Consider the following 16,467-nt stretch of genomic DNA (forward strand, 5'->3'; position numbering starts at 1 on the left):
AGCTGACAGCTATGAACTATTGGAATGATATCTGAGCTTGACTCTTTCAGGAGAGTCAGAGAGTTACGCATATGCACACATAAAGAAGTTACTAAAATTAAAAAATATAAGATAAAAAAATACTTCTTTGATAACTCTGCCTTAATCCTAACAGGTGGGTGGATTATTCTACTTCGAATTATTAGGGCACAAATGCTGAACATCATGTGTTATCTGGATATGTTTAATGAGTGCTATTAGTAGGATAGTAAATTCTTATTATTTTTGGAAAAGATGAAGTGACATATCAAGGATGTTTTTCAGGTTAAAATGTAACCATGCAAGTAAGTACACACAGCAATATATATGAACAAAGAAGGTATATTACAAAGCATATTTCATTCTTTTAAAATTTGCTGGCATTAAGATTTCATGGAGTGAGACCTCAAAAATACAGTGCATTACATCTGTAAATATATCACAGAAGTAAATATAAACAATGAAGTCTTGCTACTAACAGGCTGCTCACATAATGTACTTAGTATATCTATATTGACAAATATTGTGAGCTGTTATTTCAAGTTCTAATTGTTGCACATTGTACTGAAACAAGCTGTATGTTGTTTAATTAATTGTTATTGCATTTTTTCTTGATCAGTCTGTAAGATTTTATATTTTTAGTTTTGAGCTATTGGTGTCAATAAAAAGACATAATGAGATAAACACCTCGGTATTATGTATTCTGTCATCAGTTAACATAGATAATACTGATTAATAATTTTTATTATCATATTCTATATAAATGTGTTATTTCTTTCTTCTAAATTATGTCTGTATCCAGTTGGTGCTCTATTTTGCTTAGTAATATACCAATGCAGAATATAACACAGAAGCTACCCCCAAAAATTCAGAGCATATAGAAGAGAAAGACACTACACAGGGAATGGGCACAGTATGTAGCCTGAATACTTTAGTGTCCAGAAGGAAAAAAGCTGTTTTCCATGGAAATCTGGAATTTCTGCTTCATATCTCAAATCTAAATGTGTTGGACAAATGAAAAATGAAACGAGAAAATTCATTTTGTTTGACAACCATCCAGAATTCTAAGACTTCCCACCCCACAATATTTCAGTTGATGTGGATCCCCAGTAAACACAGCAACACAGAATTTGAGCGACAGCATGCCAAGTACACAAAGGAGGCAGATGTAGGCATAAGAAGAATACTGTCCACAAGCCAAAAAGTCCATGAATGCCAGAGGTGAGTAACAGAGGGTCTTGGTTTTCCCTTACACATGTTTTCTATCATTTGCCACTATAAGGAAGATGCACATGAAATAAAAGGCTGAAGCTTTTGGGAAAAGGATACCTCAGCCATTAGCATGAAGGCCTTAGTGAAGATAATCTGGGATGTCAGTGGTTGGTGATGCATCCCAGGCTTTTAGGTTTCAGTGGCTTTTCTTCTCTGAAGAAAGGATGATTTATACAGGCATTATATATGTGTTATTGATATGTCTTTTCACATAAGAATCACTGATTTGTTCTGTAGCTTTTGTACAGAAAGAGACACGATTTAATCTTTTCTGTGTCTAGTTTAACTACAGGGGGCTTATTTAGTTGTGTACATCTTTCAAAAGCAGCAGCGCTCTGGAATTTTGGTGTAAACATTTTTATGGCTTTTATATTGTAAAATTACCATGGATGGGAATTGTGAAGGAAATCAGTGTAAAATATTCCCCATCACAATGCTGTCTGTGATAGTTATCTGTTGAAAAGAGTTCATTTCAGGCTTGCTGCTGTGATTTGCACAACAAGCAAAATAACTTCTGACTTCCTAAGTAACTATTTTTCTCCCTATGAAAACAGTCCTGTAAGGAATTATGATGGACAATGACAGCACAAGATAGCAGGGCCAATGAATTGGTTATCAATGTCTGGGGAAGGTAAAAAATGGAATTTGACACTTATTAAAATCCCTAGTTACCTGTATAGCATTCAGAATAAAATTAGTGTCTTTCTTATGTTTCGACTAGTCACTCCTAATTTCCCGTTCAAGAAAATACATCTCCTGGTCTGTTGAACCTACACCTTGGTACTAATGAAGGAAGAAAGTGAGTCTTTCTTCCTCTGAGAGACCAGCATATTTGAAAAGAGTCATTCTGCAACTTGGAAAAACATATGCTCCATGAATCCTGCTCTGCAACAGCCTAGATCTATCATGCTGCCATTATTTCTCCATTCATGTTAAGTAAGTGTTACTCTTGTGACCTAATTCTACATAAAAAGTTACTATAAATAATAATCTAAACATCCTTAAAATATTCCATATTTAAACGATCAGTTTCTGTAAGTGAACAGACATCTGAAAATGTCTTCCCTGAGCTTTATTCAAATCAATGAACTAGAATTAAAAGGCTCATTTACCAATTGTAATCCCCAAATTTGTGGAGATGCCAAGAAAAGGGGATTATCTCATGCATAGTTTACTTTTCTGTTCTATATCAATAGAAAAATATTTTATTGTTTCTCAGGATACTACCTATACAGTGAGAAAAGACTGGGTGTGTTAAACTCTTTAAGTATGATCAGATTTTCATCATTACAGGTAAATTGTGGTTTCCATGCATTGAACTTCCATACATTTACAGAATCTATTTCTTGTGTCATAAGTTTATCTACTGCCTATGCTATAAGAAAAATTGACTTTCTCCAAAAGTTTAAGCCAGCTTCCGTGAAGATGAACTTTCCTTCTGCAGATAGTTGCACACAAGCTTGCATAACCATAGCAAAATTCCTGTCCCTTGCAAACAAGACCTTTCTACAAGACAGTGAAGTGCCCACAGGTTGTGGACTTCATTGATTTTGCTTTCTGCATTCCTTACTTTGCCCAGTTCTGAAATGGCTAAAGACGTCCTATCCATCTTTGCATGTTTTGAAAGATGACTGTGAAACCTTCAGTGGCCACATGTAAGGCAGTAAAGAAATGGCTTATAAACACATACTTCGTAATAAAGTCGCTAGGACAACCTGAATGGCTCTGTATTCTTCTAATGTAACTCCTAACAGCTGTATAAAGCTCTGAATAGCTGATAGAGACATTGCTAATGTAACTTTAATACAATTTTTTGAAGGTATTCAGTACCTTGGTCTTCTCTGAGTCATTCTGAGGGTTCTCTGAGCCACCAGTTCCCCTGATCCATTCAGCAGTGGGCCCAAAATTTCCCTAGTTTTCCTTTTATCATTTAAATACTTGTAAAGACCTTTCTTGCTGCCCTTCACAGCTTGTGCCAGGTTCAACTCCAGGCTGGCCTTGGACTTTGTAACCTCATCCCTGCAGCAACTCTTTAATTCTCCTGGCTCACCTGCCCCTCTTGTTTTCTGTCTTTTTATATCAGAGCTAGGTCAGTAGCTCTCAATCATCCACACAAGCCTCCTGCTGCACTTGTTTGATTTCCTACTTGTCAGGATAGGCGTTTCTTGAACTCCAAGGAGGTGATCCTTGATTATCAGCCAACATTGCTGTACCTCTCTTTTCTCCAGGGTATCCCACAGGATTCTGTGAAGCAGATTTGAGAAGAGGTTGAAGTCTGCTCTCCTGAAATCTAGGACTGTGCTCCTGCTTTTGGCCCTGCTATCTCCCCTTAGGATCCTGACCTCTACCATCTCATGGTCACTGCAGACAAGGCTGCCTCTGGCTTTCATCTTCCCCACCAGTTCTTCCTTCTCTGTTAAATATCAGGTCCAGCAGAACACCTTTCCTTTGCTGACTTCTCAGTTACCTGTGTCAAGAAGTTGCCATCAATGCACTAAAGAAATGGCTTACATTGATTGAGCCCTGCTCTACTGTCCTTCCAGAAATTGTCAGGGTGGTTAAAGTTCCCTGGTGACCACAGCTTCTGAACATGAAGTTTCTTCCAGTTGATTGAAGAAAACCTTATCTACTTCTTCCTGATCAGGTGGTTTAAGGACATACTACAATGACACCCATTTTGGTCTGCCTACTAATCTTGATCAATAAACTCTTGACTGACTCCTGACCCATCCCAAGAGAGAGCTCTGTGCAGTCTTGATGGTCTGTTACAGAAAGGATCACTCCGCTTCCTCGCTTTGCAAGCCTCTTCTACCCAAAAACCTGTATCTCTCCATCACAGCACTGCAGGCACTACCTACCTTTGCAGATAGGTAATGCCAAGAAAGTTTGATTTGAATTTTGCTTGCAAATATCATGTATACCTTACAGGTTGGTATATTTTGATGTTTCTATTATGTTTGGATTGTGACCTTAAACTAAGATTCAGAACTTGATTTGAGAGTAATATAATTAAGGTTAAAGCCCAGGTTGGTTTCACAATATTGAAATCTCTGAAACACTTTGATGTGAAATATTAAAGTCGTATCATTTCATGCATTCTTTTATTTTAACTCAAATCTTGTGAATATAAAATTTTGAGACAGTTTTCTTATATACAATGAAAGCTGTCGCAGTAGAGACGGACACGACAAACATCAGATTGTGTGAAATGACCAAAATGGCTGCAAAAGCCCCTTTATTGTTCTAACAAGCCTTTTTATAACCTTCTTCAAAGTAGGTGTTCATACAGGATTGGTTTACTTTAGTAACTAACAGTTCATGATTGCGTGATAGTTTCTCGTCTGAATCGTCAGGACAGTTCTTCTTATCTTAGTTCTCTAATCTTGTTTCCATGGCACTTCTCGGGACTTTCTGGCCTCTCATGGATACACTGGAATCTCATCAAGGTTAAATTCTTCTTCAGTTAGACTAGAGGCAGACCCGCTGCCTCCCCCAACAGAAAGCTGTGGAAAAAAAAGGTTTTCTTTGGAGCTTTGGACCAGATCTGTCATGTTCTTAAAGGCTGTTCATCCTATATGAAAATTTCAGCAAGTTAAGGCACAAAATTTAATCTCTCCTTATATGTGTGTAAGATATAGGATATGAACAATTGTTTAGATTTTGTATGAATCATTACACAGAAGCTGTTGGTAAATATGTTTACCATCTGCAACTTTCTGAAAGCTGTTGTGAGTAAATTAGATAGGCTCAGCCAGCAAATGTATGTTAGAATGATTTTGAAAAATTGTTTCCCCAGAACAATAGGCAATTTCACTACCTCATTTAGATAATAGTTAGCAGCTTCTGTCCATTATGCAAAACAATCAGAAACTTGGCTTCTTTACCAAATAGGTTATAAAATATCTTATTTAGCAAATGAAATTAGATTTCATTTGCTCACTTTGCAAAATCAGCTACCATGTGTTGTTTAAAGATGTGTTTAAAATATTCTAGTAGAGCTAATATGAATCTCAGAAAATTTCCTAAAGGAAACATGGGACCATATCTGCTAAATCACCATAAAATATTCATTTTTTATAAAGTAATGTTTACGATTTATTTCTTTCTTCTCTTCCATATAATAACCTTTGGGATGCACTGACTATCAATTTCCCCAGTCATTTTAATTTCTATGGTCTATCTGTGAACATTATTTCAAACATTATACAGGTATTTGCATATTAGTATTACTGCTTTTCTACTACTGAATGCAGAGATGTAGAAATGTGGCATATATTTCCCTTCTTGTATCCTTTAATAAAGTTCTTATTCTGTATGTATTGTTATTCAGCAGCAAGGCAGGGTGACGTTTTAGAGTCCTAAGTCATGACAGGGCAAGGCAGGTGTGTGGCTATATCGGTGACACAGCAGAGTCTGGGAGTCAGGGAAGGGCCATTAGAAGACATCTGTAGGCAAAAATTAAGGGATGTTCCCGTTTGCTTGCACAGAGCATGTAAATCTGCTGGTAGGACTGGTCTTACGACTACAAATGCCCAAGAACACTTTACTCCCATCCACATTCCGATGCTAGTAACAAAATGATGACTGGGAACTCTCATTGGCAATGGCCTATCATTCTCTGGAATGGGTAACAACATCTGGGTCTTGGAGCAGTCCTGCATGTAGAATATACGAAGTCATTTGTAAGAAACACTTGCTATGATGAGGCCCTTTTCTCCACTAGGAACTCAACTGACTGAGATCACCCTCTAATCTCCAAGAGCTTTCCAACGATGGACCTTTATCTTTTTACAGCCAAGATGTATGCCTACTGTAGTCCAACAAAAAGTTGACTGAAGCCTGGTTTCCCAAGAAAATAAGAGTTTTCCACTTGTATTGAGCAAATAAACCTCAGGAATACCAAGTTCCACCAAGTTTTGGACTATGGGAAGCTGGTTGAAGGTTAGAGACTCAAACATTGCTCTGATGAAGGAAAGGCCATAAGAGGACCCACTGATTTACCAGGTAGCTCACCCACAGAGCGAGCAGAGACAGCCCCAGCCATAGGGAGCATGGATGGAAGGTGACTGCTCAAAAAAATATGTGGTGGAGTGATATAAATAGGTAAGCAGGTCTATAAACTGCAGGAGAGAGGTGGTTTATGGAGAAGTGGAGCAGAATGAGTGTGAGACTTCTCTGGAACAAACCACGAAGAGGTAAACTCAAATCCTCTGAAATGCAAACTCTGTTGGTCTTCCTGTTCATGGAACATACTTTGTCTTCAGTATTTTTTTTTTAAAGATTTTCCACCTGAGGTTTTATTCAAAAGATGTTGTGCATGTTAACTGAATTCTTGTTTCTTGATAGGGGCTAAAATTTTTCTCATCGTAACAAATGGTTCAGTTCTTGCAAAAGGAGAAAAGATCATTCTGCTTTAGATGAAAAATATACAAAATATATATTTTTTTTCACATATTATCTTCTCTAGATTGTGTTTTATCAAGTGTTGTGCCAAATATGAAGGAAAGTTCTTTGTAGCAATCCATGTAAAACAACGCAATTTGTAGCTTCAAAGTCAGGTTTATAAACCTGTTTTGCTTGTGCTTAGAGTCTTCTGGTTTTAAAATTAATTGCTATTATTCTATTGCAGTGATCTAAGAGGGCTAAGTCTTGGATATTAAAATTTCCATTCTTCTCAGAAAGAATTATTTCAGATAGACCATCCATGGAGAACACTGAACTAAGCTAAAATCTTCTTGTACACCGTTATTTCACCCGTGAATTTTCACTGACTGCAGGGAAGCTGCATTTGATTTTTGCTAATTATGATCACATTTGTAATTTTGATGTGTGTCCAATGAAGGAGGAAACCCTGTTCTGAAGTGCTTTAGGTGATATCTAACTTACAGATGGTGATTTGTGATTTTGCTGACAGCTTTCTTTGTCAGTAAACAGCATTTCCTTTCGAGAGAGCAGCAGTATTGTCCAGCCAACTCACTGACTTCTCACTGTACAGCTCTGCAGAAAGAAGATTAACAGTATCATGAAAAGTGTTTTCCTGAATAGGATTACCTGGAGCTTTCTGCACATGCAATTGGTGATGATCTGTCCCCACATGAGAGCAGAGTCTGTACGCAGCTGCCTTTACTTCAGTTATTAAACATACTTTATTTATGTTCTCTTAGTCTCTGGTGGGAGTTCTTATGACAGTATTTCTTGTAGCAAGAGCAATTTTCTTCATCAACATCTAATATTTCTCTTTGAATCCCTTTGGGACTTCTTCCCCCTCACCTGTAGGAATTGTCAGCAATCCTACATATTTAGTTTTCCTACAAGTCTCCATTCTTTCAGGTTTCCTCTGCAAGCTCCATTTAGCCTGTCGCTCACCAGCTACAAAGCTCTTATTAGTTTTCATAATCTCAGATTTATTTTCGAGTTTCTCAGCTTGACTTTCTATATCTTTTATATGATCATCCAGTCTTGAGTTTTTGGTGTCTTGTGGCTCAAATACTGAGTGAGGCTATCTGGACTATGCTTCCACTTCTGTCAGAAAGTTTGTCTGCAATCTTTTGTGTCCCAGTGTTCTAGCTTTAAGGTGAAGAAACAGTGTTCTCATTTCCAGGCATTATGTGAAGTATACTTGAGTAATGACTGTGATGAGATTGCAGGATGACAGTAAAGTGCCATTATTAGTCTTTTGACTTGACATTCAAAACATATTAGGCTTTTCATGACCATTTAATGAAAAAGAGGTTAGCATTAAGATTGCTTGACACATTACAACATGCTTTTTTTCACTGTTTTCACTTTGCAATACTTCAGCTATTTTGATTGAAATACTGACTTTGGTACCCCAGGCTAAATGGTCAAAACCCTCACCCAAAAATCAAAGCCTACAGAAAAAGCAGTTTAACAGTTCTTAGCACAGAGTTGGGAAGACTACTGTATTTTGTTCAGTATTATTACTACTACCACTATCACTACTACCACAAGATACAAAAGCTTCTTCTGTGGGGACACAACTTTCCATTTTTTATTTCCCAGGCATCCCAGGTTTGTTTTTACAGCCTTAATATGTTCTTTTAACATAGTTATTTTTATGTGCAAATAAAAATCAAGGCCCAAAATTAGCAAAATGCTGTCTCTGCTCTATCAAATGCATTAGGATGAAAAATCAGTAATTCCTTGTCAGTAAATTGCTTCCAAGCTGTGGAATGGAGAACAATATAGAACGAATAAAGCAGGGCACATAGTGGGCAATAACTGTGCATGCACATTATTTTAACAGATGGCTCCTATTAATAAGGCTACTTAGCAGTTCATTTAATGTGTTCTTTCTTTCTTCCAACAAGCAGAAAGTCTTTTTGATCCAGTGTTGCTTTAATATTTGATAACTATATTAGTTACAGGAAAATTTTATTAGAAGGAAATTCTTGATGTGACCAGAAGGATTCTAAAGTAGCATCTGTCAGCATTTAATAACAGTGGAGCAGAATAATTTCTTTACAATATATACTACTATTCCACCTAGTTATGAAAGTGTTTATAAGAAAGAATTATTATTTAGGGACATTGAGTTACAAAGAGGAAAAGTGATTTGGTGAGGTTTTTCTGCCCTTTAAGTTAATATGATAGACAGGTTTCTTAAACTTTTATCCATTGCGCTGTTTTCTGGATCCTAGTAGTGGATTTATTTAGTTTTCTGCTTTTGTTAACAGCTGAGGAAAATGAAAGCAATGTAAGTAATGAAAAACGTTTGTTAGTTTTGTTCAACATGGCAAAAATAAAACAGAATTGTGTTGTGGTTTTCTAAAGAAGCTGGTGACAACATTGACTGGTAGTATTTATATGTTCAGCTTCAGCTCTTCTACCTTCCAAATTAAAATGAATAATATTCAGCCAGTTGGTGAAAAAGAAGATGATAACAAATCATAAGGGATGTTCTGCAGAAAATGGTTTAAAATAACTACTTGCTAACAGTGCTGATTAATGGTGATTAAGCATCCAAAATTAAATGCGTGTCTACAGAAAGTGAAAAGCTAAAACTAACAGTACCCAGAGAGCATAAGAGAATGAAGCCACATTGTCCCTAGCCTTCCTGAAGCTGGACACTGAGTCTTGTGCACAGTCATAGTGTTTTAAAAATAGGCTTGCACTGTGTTTAACTGCATGAGCTTCTGGTCCAGCTTCTAAATGCTATTGCAGTGAAAAATAATAGTACAGTCTTAACCATGGGTGTGAGTGTTGCTGAGAAAAAACTGTTAGGATCAGGAGGAGAGACTGTAACTGAAGCCAGTAAAAGGAGTCATCTATGTCAGAAATAGACATATAAAACTCATCTTAACTTCTGTGATAGACAGTAAACTGTTTGTTCATCAAATTCCATTGAAGATACCGGGAGCTCGTGACATGTTATTCCATAAACTATGTAGGCCTAAGCTTAATCTTAACTATTACACTGTGTAATGACTAACTGACTGTAAGTGCTTATCTAAGTTGAAATACTGAAGCAAGGACTCCTACTAGGCAAAAGACTGAAAAGAGGAAGAAAGGGAAGAAGGACAAAGGGGAGAAAGACAAAGAGGAGAAGAAGAAGAAAAAAAAGGGGGTAGTGTCTATATTCTGTAAGATATAAACAAAGGCTTTGTGAGCCACTCTCAGGAAAGTAGGAAATACGAGAAGCTGGTGACGTGAGGAAGACCCGGATGGAGCGACCCCCTAGCTGTAAAGTGCGCAGACGCAGGATACACCTCTCAGAGAGACCCGATACCGGAAGGCGGAGGATATAAAAAAGACGGACCCTTGGGAAGTGAGTGTGCGCCGTTGGTGGAGCAGGGACTCCCCGGCCGCCCAGCGCTGTTTTGCTTATTGCCGCTTGCTAAAATAAATAATTGAAATTTAATTTGTCCTAACTTGCATCATTTTGGCAAGATAGTCTATAACAACTTCCACATTATATATAACTCATTTTTGCAGAAGAATGTATAAATAATACAAATGAATAATAACACAGTACTTCAGTGATAGAAAAGGAACAAGACTGCTTTTTAAATCTTCAGAAAGTAATGCTCATCTCCATATTTTTCAAGCCCTTAGTGGAGAGCAACACTTCTCATTCCTCAGACTGACAAGACTTCTTTTCTCTTTTCATTTTACTTTAAGAACATTGCTATTCTAAATGTCTTCCCAAGATCTCAGGTAGTGTTTAAGAAAGAATGTACTGAAACACCAGTTGGTAGTTCAGCCACCCAGTCATGGAAACATAAATAGAATTTGGTTCTTTGGACTGATAAATAGGTTCCTCAACCTCACATAAATGCGCCCACAGCTGTAAGGTATCATAGAATAAGTGATCTAAATTTTTCACCATGGAGGGGAGTCTTTTAAATTACAAAAAAGCCTATCATACACTTATACCAGTTCCCATGCGCTAGTAACCAGTTACTTCCAGAGATTCAACAAGGCTTGCTCTAATCAATTTCACTGTAGCTTTTCCTTCTACTCTTCTTCAGCTAAACCAAGTTAGTACAAGTCACAGTGATTGTCCACAGTATCTTATTTCCTGACTGACTGAACCTAGAAAGAATTGAGAAACTTGTGAAAAAAACTCTTTTCAGGAGAATTTAAGATCAGTTTTCTGCAGTGTTTATGTGGATGCTTACAGTTGTTCCAAGCAAAAAGAGAGAAAATGGGAGATTTTGAACAGTATTTTTCACAGTAGCAGTAGGATTACTTACAGATGGGAACTTGAAATGACAGTAGGCAGAAAAAATAAAGCATTGAAATAAATGACATCCACAGTTAAACAGCAAAATCAAATTATGTATATGAAAGACTAAAAAAGCTGTGAAAAATTTTTAAATCAGCCTGAAGTAAGGAATAGGTTATCATTGTATTGATAGTGTCAGATCAACTTGCTACTCACTGTACACTGAGTCAGGTTCCAAATCAGTCATAACAGATCTATAATTTGTATTTTATATACTTTCATCTCCCCTTTTTATCCTCACTAAACCGTTTTTACAATGTCTTTATTTTGTTTCTTTTTGGATGAGACTTACAACATAGATGAAACAATTCACAAAATATGGTTATGTCTTTTTATATATATATGTCAATGGAAAGCAAAGTCCAGACTCTGATATAAAAGCATGGAAAGGTTATTGGGATGAAGTGGGGAGTACCTTCAACACCTCTGTCCAACTCTGAAAAAATGTCTGTAATTGAATGTGATTTGCTAAAGAGTTAAAAAAGTTCTTTAAACAGTTTTACACCCTAGTTATTTATGACAGGGAAAAAGATTCTGTAGTTTCTGAAAAGGCATTTACTAGGTCAGAAAAAAAGGAATATGTCAGAATTTCCCTTCTTTGCATGCCAGAATATTATAAGGAACTTCCTGAAGTAGTGTCCTGGTTTAACCAGGATAGGGTTAAGTTTCCCCAGCAGTGGGGGGGAGCTCTAGCCGGGTTATTCAGATACCATGCGGATGTCACATCCTGGCAGGTCACATTTTCCTGGTGCGGGAGCGCGGTGCACTCGTGGTTTTGTACATCGTGCTTCAAACTGCTGTATTTGGTAGCTATTTTGCTCTGTTCATTGCTATCACTATTACTGTTATTGTTATTGTTGTTGTTTGTTGTGTTGCTATTGCACTGTTGTATTAAACCTTTCCTTATTTCAGTCTTGGGGGTTTGTATTTCACTCCCTTTGTGGGGGAGGGGTAGCAGCCGCGTGGTCTCAGACCCCGGCAGGGGCTAAACCACCACAAGTAGCTAAAATTCTTTACTAGCCAGCCATGGGTTGCTAGTGGTTTTTTCTCTGTTTGATTACCCTTTTTAATTGTTTGGTCCAGATCTTCCTGAATTGATAAATAACTGCATAACTGTTTTGACTTCTATTAAGGCAAATCCACTTAAGCCTTGTCATCAATAATAATAATGGTGGCATAGTAAGAATCCTAGTTGGCACCCTAACAAATGAAACACTCTTGCCTTCCAGGTTAGATCTAGGGATCTGTGCAAGTTTCAGTTCTGATCCTCAAAAATTACTGAATTCATATGGTGTTATATGAAGCATTTCTGACTGTAGCAGCAATAAGCTGGTTGTGAGTGGAACTGCTGTGAAACACCTCCTTTGTGCTTATGATTATGCACAGATGCTTCTAGTCTAAATTGCAAACTTAATCCTGTTTGAACATTATCTTAGTAGCTATGCACGTGTGTGTTCATAGATTTTATAATTCAATTTGGAAATAAAGCTGTAACTTGATTCCTTTGCATGTACATTGTAATGCTTTAAAATAAATGCAACTCTGGCAGAGTTTTAACCGTAAGTTAAAAGAAAAGTTACAAAGTCAGCTGCATCCTGTAGTGAAAATGATAAAAATGCTCACAAGAAATTAATTGGAATAGCTTGATCTCAAGTTAACAAAAACTATTTAAAAACAATTCAACAGTGGTTGTTCATGAGGCTGCTTATATTTTGTAAATAATAAAAATTTGGTGAAACAAGATAGATACTTGTCTATGAAACACAACAAGAAATTGTGGGTGTAATGTGGAAATAGTTGGCTGTGTTAAGCAGTGGGTTAGACAAGATTAATGCTATGATCTTCATAATTTTAATGTGGGTAAATCTACTGGAAGTTTTTGTAGAGATCCACATGTGTAGCAGAGCATCAGTAAACTTGATGGTGAGTGTAGGTACTATTACAACAACTGTTGTTTTTAATAGCCATTTGTATTAGATTTTCCCCTACAATCTGATGCAGATATCTGGGCTTTTGCCTGCTAGGCTGCATTGTAAATGTTCACTAATCAATGGATTAATACATGAAAAACATACAGTCTATAGAAAAGAGACAAAAAGGACGGAGGAGAGACTGAGAAGCAGAGCTATGAAGTTTCACGCCTAAGTGTGTGCGGTAAGTTATCACCCAAACACAGATTAGTATTTATTTCATGTACTCAGTATCACTTCTCTTTCCCTTTGAAATATTCTTACTTCTCTTTTGAACAGATGGTAGACTGAATGATAGATGTGATTTATTGTGTTGTAATCACGTATAATATGATTACATTACAATTGAGGCAGGAGTTAGCTGGGGTCATTGACAGAGCTTTAAACTAGATTTGAAGGGGGAAGGGGGCAAAACATGAGCCCATCTGAAGTGCATGTATACCACTGCACACAACATGGGTAACAAAGAGGAAGACCTTGAAGCCATGATGAAACAGGAAAATTATGATGTTGTGGCTATTACAGAAACATGGTGGGATGTCTCCCACGACTGGAGTGCGCCTGTTGATGGCTACAAGCTCTTTAGGAGGGACAGACAAGGAAGGAGAGGTGGTGGGGTGGTCCTGTATGTTAGGGACCATGTTAGGTATGTTATGTGAAGACAGGGTAGAGTGTCTTTGCGGTAGAATCAGGGGGAAGGCCAACAGGGCAGATGTTGTAGTAGGAGTTTACTATAGGCCACCCACCCAGGACAGAGAGGTGGATGAAATATTCTATAGGCATTTAGCTGAAATCTCACAATCCACTTGCCCTTGTTCTTGTGGGAGACTTTAACTTCCCAGACATCTTCTGGAAATACAACACAGCAGAGCAGGACCAGTCCTGGAGATTGCTGGAATGTGTGGGAGACAACTTCCTGATGCAGCTGGTGAGAGAACCAACCAGAGAAGGTGCCCTGCTAGATCTCCTCCTTGTGAACAGAGATGGACTGGTGGATGATGTGGCGGTCGGAGGATGACTAGGGCACAGTGATCATGAAATAATAGAGTTCTCTATTCTTAGAGAGGCCAGGAGAGGAGGCAGCAGAACTGACATCCTGGACTTCCAAAGGGCTGACTTTGTCTTGTTTGGGCACCTGCTTGACAGGATCCCTTGGGAGATGATCTTGAAGGTGTCCAGGAAGGCTGGGCGCTCTTTAAGAAGGAAGTCTTAATGGCTCAGGAGCAGGTTGTCCCCAGGTGCTGTAAGAGAAGCCGGCGACAGAGAAGACCACCCTGGCTGAACAGGGGGCTTTGGCTGGAACTCAGGGAGAAAAGGAGAGTTTACAGCCTTTGGAAGAAGGGACTAGCCACTCACAGTGATTACAAAGATGTTGTGAGGCTATGTAGGATGGAAATCAGGAGGTCTAAAGCCCAGCTGGAAATTAATCTGGCTTCAGCAATCAAGGACAAAAAGAAATGTTTCTATAAGTATGTCAGTACCAAAAAAAAGACCAGGGAGAGTCTCCATCCCCTGCTAGATGCAGGAGGAAAGATGGTAACAAGTGATGAGGAGAAGGCTGAGGTCCTTAATGCCTTCTTTGTCTCAGTCTTTAATAACAAGACTAGTTGTATTGAGGGAATCCAGCCTGCTCAGCCAGAAGACAGAGACTGGGAGAACGACCCCGCCACAATCCAGAAGGAGATAGTCAGTGACCTGCTGCATCACGTAGACACACACAAGTCTATGGGACCGGATGGGATACACCCGAGGGTGCTGAAGGAGCTGGCTGGGGTGCTCGCCAAGACGCTTTCCATCATTTACCAGCAGTCCTGGCTGACCAGGGAGGTCCCGACAGATTGGAAACTGGTCAATGTGACGCCCATCTATAAGAAGGGTCGGAAGGATGATCTGGGAAATTACAGGCCTGTCAGCTTGATGTCAGTGCCTGGGAAGCTGATGGAGCAGCTCATCCTGAGTACCATCACACAACACATGCGGGACAACCAGATGATCAGGCCCAGTCAGCAGGGGTTTATGAAAGACGGGTCCTGCTTGACAAACCTGATGTCCTTCTATGACAGGGCGATCCGCTTATTGGATGAGGGGAAGGTTGTGGATGTTGTTTACCTTGACTTCAGTAAGGCCTTTGACACCATTTCCCACAGCATTCTCCTGGCATAACTGGCTGCTCACGGCTTGGATGATCGCACGCTTTGCTGGGTAAAAAACTAGCTGGATGGGTGGGCCCAAAGAGTTGTAGTGAACGGAGTTAAATCCATCTGGAGGCCAGTCACGAGTGGTGTCCCCCAGGGCTCGGTTTTGGGGCCACGCCTGTTTAACATCTTTATTGATGATCTAGATGAGGAGATCGAGTGCACCCTCAGTAAGTTTGCAGATGACACCAAGTTGGGTGGGAGTGTTGATCTGCTCGAGGGTAGGGAGGCTCTGCAGAGAGACCTGGACAGGCTGGAGCGATGGGCTAAGGCCAACTGGAGGAGTTTCAATAAGGCCAAATGCCGGGTGCTGCACTTGGGCCACAACAACCCCCAGCAGCGCTACAGGCTTGGGGAGGAGTGGCTGGAGAGCTGCCAGTCAGAGAGGGACCTGGGAGTGTTGATTGACAGCCGGCTGAACAGGAGCCAGCAGTGTGCCCAGGTGGCCAAGAAGGCCAATGGTGAGCCATTGTGGCCAGCAGGGACAGGGAAGGGATCTTACCCCTGTCCTTGACACTGGTGAGGCAACACCTCGATTACTGTGTTCAGTTTTGGGCCCCTCACTACAAAAAGGACATTGAATTACTCGAGCGTGTCCAGAGAAGGGCAACGAAGCTGGTGAAGGGTCTGGAGCACATGTCGTACGAGGACTGGCTGAGGGAACTGGGGGTGTTTAGTCTGGAGAAGAGGAGGCTGAGGGGAGACTTCATCGCCCCCTACAACTACCTGAAAGGAAGTTGCAGAGAGCTGGGGATGAGTCTCTTTAACCAAGTAATAAGCGACAGGACAAGAGGTAATAGCCTCAAGTTGCGCCAAGAAAGGTTTAGACTAGATATTAGGAAGCATTTCTTTACAGAAGGGGTTGTTAGGCGTTGGAATGGATTGCCCAGGGCAGTGGTGGCGTCCCCATCCCTGCAGGTCTTTGGGGGTAGGGTCTACATTACGTTTAGAGATATGGTGTATTTGGGAACTGTCAGTGCTAGGTTAATGGTTGGACTAGATGATCTTCAAGGACCTTTCCAACCTAGATGATTCTGTGATTCTGATTCTGTATTTATAAGTAGAAAAGGTTCTACTGAGATGCTAATGAATTTAAGAATTTATCAGGACTTTTAAAAAAGCTTAGCCTTTTATATGAGTAACAAGACTACTTGGAGCAGGTAAAGTAAATAAGAGAAATAAATGGCTTTGGAAGGGATACAAACTGTGTAACTTTTGGGCTGTAAACTTAGGGGTTAGAAGTGCTCATAACTATTGGATGAAG

This window comes from Strix aluco, chromosome Z (genome assembly GCF_031877795.1).
Source record: "Strix aluco isolate bStrAlu1 chromosome Z, bStrAlu1.hap1, whole genome shotgun sequence".
NCBI lineage: Eukaryota > Metazoa > Chordata > Aves > Strigiformes > Strigidae > Strix > Strix aluco.